Here is a 4,587-nt window from a genome sequence, read left to right as displayed (position 1 = left end):
TAATAAGTCATATTGATATCTCCAGGTCCTTTTCAGGTATTTTATATTGCAACTCTTGCAAAATTTTCCAATTTCATAGCATGCACAGATATATGTAAATATACCTGCTCAAGCATATGTGGAAAATCGTGCATATATTTATTCGTAAATGTAGGAAATGCTCTCTTAACTAGTCTTAGGACAATGACTGGCATGTAAATAATGCGTATAAATAATGGAAAATGATTGGCTTTCAGTAATAAATACATTTTCGTGACTGAGGTGAGAATGAAGGTCTAGTATGGTATAAATTTTTAAAGATTTATATTTAACAAAGCACAAACGTAGACAAACATTTCAAAATAAGTAGACACTACTGGACATTTATGGGATGCCACATTATTTTCAGTGGCATTTGATGAGCGCTTTCATACTGTCTGTGATATATCTAGTAAATCTGATGCATACATGCACACATAATGCATAGGTACATATGTATTATGATACATAGGTACACATACATATAGCTCTCTCTCTCTCTCTCTCTCTCTCTCTCTATCTCTCTCTTTCTCTCTCTCTTTCTCTCTCTCTCTCTCTATATATATATATATACACACACATACATACATATATACAGGTGGGAGTGGTGAACTATTCGTGGCTTTGAGCAAAAGAAAGTATAGGACGATCGATTAATTACGATTTGATTCAACATATTCCTCTCACAGATTCAAACATGAATTGTAGTGGTCCCTCAGTTTTCCTAAGCTCGTAATAACAGTAAAATCATGAACTCTTCAGGTACCTTCCCTGCGAATATATGGTCGTACACTCACGCATTCCAAAAAAGACTGTTCCTTCGGTTCACAACCACTGGAAATAATTTGTTAAACGTGAATAAATGTATGTGCTTTAGCTCACTCCTTCCATCAAATCTACATTGCGTGAACATGGGCACATTGTACCACACATTGTGTGTCAAAGTTACAGCATAGTAACGTGAGATGAAGTGTTTCACTAAAGAAGAATTATAAGCGTTACCTATCGGCCATGTTTTTTGCCCGCAAAGCCATAATTTAATTTGCTTCAGGCTCGACTTTCTGCGTCTTTTGCAGGCACCGACACAATGGGAATCCTCTCAGTCGTATCATTGAACGTGCTAAACTAAATATTATCATGGTGGTTGATAAATGTCTTATACGTCTGTTTTTTTATTATTTACAATGATATATATATATATATATATATGTGGTGTGTATAATATATATATATATATATATATATAGATATATAGATATATTATATACACATATATATATATATATGTATATTATATATATATATATATTATATATGTAGATATATATAGATATATATATATATATATATATTATATACAATATATGTATATATATATATATATATACGTACATATATAGATATATATGTATATATAGATATTGATATATACTAATATATATATATAATACATATATATATAATATGTATATATATGTATATATATATATATATATATATATATATGTATATATATATATATAATATATGTGTATATATATATATATATAACATATATTATATATATAGATATATATAGTATGTATATATATATATATACAATATATATATATATATATATATATATAATATATATATACATATATATATTACAGCTGTATATATATGTATACAGCTTTGTATATATATATATATATGCCTGTATGTATATATGTATATTATAATATATATTAATATATATATATATATATATATATATATGTATATATATATATATATATAGTGTATATTATAATATATTAACATATATATATATATATATATATATATGGCGCTGAACTAACAACAAGTGTGTTAACGTCTCTCTCCTAAACATTAAGGAAGTCCTTCCAGAGATCGATGTTATCAGAAGCGAAATTGTCTGCAAAGCGAATATAAGTGAAAGTACAACAAGTCACTGTATTTGAGAAGAATATTTTCGCTTTTGATATAGTGTTTTGCAACTAGAACATACTCGCGAATACACGTGTTAAAAAACGCACGTGTGTTACCTTCCCGAAATCGAAGTGAATTTTATTCTTCGTCTGTGAATCACAAGACACAGGATATTTTGTTTTTGATGTATATCTGCGTGTTCTGAAAAAGCCTCTGAAAAATTTGCTGCTTAATACCAAATCGCTTAGGGAAATACAAACTGTTGCACGTGCTAAATCGAAACTCAAATCCCTTTTGTTTACAAAGCGCTTGGAGAATAAAAGGTCTGTCTCGTCTATCTATCTTCCTTTCTCATAAAAAGGAATCGCGTAAGTACTCTCTCTCTCAGCCGGTAAGGTAAGGAAAAAAAAAATATTACTTATTTTGTTATCATTAGTGTTCTTTCAAACAGAAAATAATAATATATCTATGTGTATGTATATGCGTGTGTTAGAAGTATAGCCGCAATTATTTTTAGAAGACATTGTTTTAGCGACGGACAAATGTATATCTTCTTTTCTCTTTTTCTCTGCTTAAATTCTGTAAAATCTCTATGTGTATGTATATGCGTGTGTTAAAAGTATAGTCGCAATTAGTTTTTATTTTAGAATACATTGTCTGTAGCGACAAATACATATTTTTCTTTCTCTTTTTCTCTGCTTAATTTCTGTAAAATCTCTTGGATTGTTTTCTTTCAGCTATTTCATTATTATTATTATGTTTCTTTATATACTCACTTGGTACTACTGTTTATATATGTGCGTGTGCACAAATGTATATGTGTGTATGTGTATGTATGTATACGCGTGTGTGTGTGTGTACAAATAGCTTCGCTTAGAATTCTCCCCTCTCTCTCCCTCTGTCTGTCTCTTCAGTTTCTCTCACTCACGCTTCTCCTTGTCTCTTCATAGCTCTCATTCTATCTTACTCCCCTCTTTCAAATATATAAATTCTATCTATATTTCTTCCTTCTCTCCCTATCTCTTCAGTTTCTCTCCCGCTTCTCCTTGTCTCTCCATTTCTCTCTTCTAACTTACTCTCCTCTCTCGGATACATATAAGGACATAGACGCTTTCTCTCTTCTTCCTTAGCTCTCGGTCTCTCCTCTTCTCTTCTCTCTTACTCTCGGCTCCCATTTCTCCTTAAGTACATAGACGCTTCCCTTCTCTTCTAACTTACTCTCTCCTCTCTCGGATACATATAAGGACATAGACGCTTTCCTCTCTTCCTTCAGCTCTCGGTCTCTCCTCTTCTCTTCTCTCTTACTCTCGGCTCCCAATTTCTCTAAGTACATAGACGCTCCCTTTCTCTTCTAACTTACTCTCCTCTCTCGGATACATATAAGGACATAGACGCTTTCTCTCTCTTCCTTCAGCTCTCGGTTCTCTCCTCTTCTCTTCTCTCTCTACTCTCGGCTCCCAATTCTCCTTAAGTACATAGACGCTCCTTTCTCTTCTAACTTACTCTCCTCTCTCGGATACATATAAGGACATAGACGCTTTCTCTCTTCCTTCAGCTCTCGGTCTCTCCTCTTCCTCTCTCTCTTACTCTCGGCTCCCAATTTCTCTTAAGTACATAGACGCTCCCTTTCTCTTCTAACTTACTCTCCTCTCTCGGATACATATAAGGAAAGACGCTTTCTCTCTCTTCCTTCAGCTCTCAGTTCTCCTCTTCCTCTTCTCTCTTACTCTCGGCTCCCAATTTCTCCTTAAGTACATAGACGCTCCCTTTCTCTACTTTCTCCATACCCCCTATTGCACTATTAGATTAATATAAATTAAAAATATAATATTAATATAATTCCTCCCTTCCTCACAATCACAATATCTTCCTCTCTCCTCCCTTCTCCCTTTTTCCCTCACAGCTTCTCTCTCTCTCCCCGCTACAACGAATGGACAACATGCAAAAATTAGAGGTGAATGCAAACACTGGCGTCAACAAAAGCCAGCGTAACTGGACGAAAGTAGAGCTGGAAGTTTTCATCAGAGGATGGAGCTCGGCCGACAGATCGCAACCAACTAAAAAACATAGCGGCGACCCTGAAAAGCCATGGCTTTATGAGGACGTTGGCGCAAGTAGAGAGGAAGAAAAGAGAAGTCGAAAGGGCCTACACTCTCATTGCACCACACATGGCTTTGCTAAGCCAAGTCCTCAAGGTGGACAAGACAAAGAGAGAGAGATGGAAACAGGAAACACCAACCACAGAGTGTCAAAAAATAACACGCCCACTGCCACAGTCGAAGAAGGCAAGCAGAGCAAACAACAGATAGGCGGCGATTGGGGAAACAGAAAATAACCACCCGGATGAAAGGACCTATGCAGGAAAGGAACCAGTGGACAACCGTCCAACGGAGGAAGAAAAAACAGAGAGGAACTGGGGACAAGAAAACCCAGATAACATGCAAATTCTTCCGGAATGGAACCTGCTGGCATGGAGAAACAGGGGAAGGATGCAGGTTCGCTCATCCCAGGCCTATGGAAATTGCATCAAACCCACTCGACCAAAATGCCTTAACAAAACCAGAACAAATACAAGCTGCCCCAGAAATATGCAGACATAGTGCGTAATGCCCCAACAAGGAGAAGGCGCACATT

Source organism: Octopus sinensis, linkage group LG1 (genome assembly GCF_006345805.1).
Source record: "Octopus sinensis linkage group LG1, ASM634580v1, whole genome shotgun sequence".
Taxonomy (NCBI): Eukaryota; Metazoa; Mollusca; class Cephalopoda; order Octopoda; family Octopodidae; genus Octopus; species Octopus sinensis.
The sequence above is the reverse complement of the archived record's forward strand: the minus strand, read 5'-3'. Positions refer to the sequence as shown.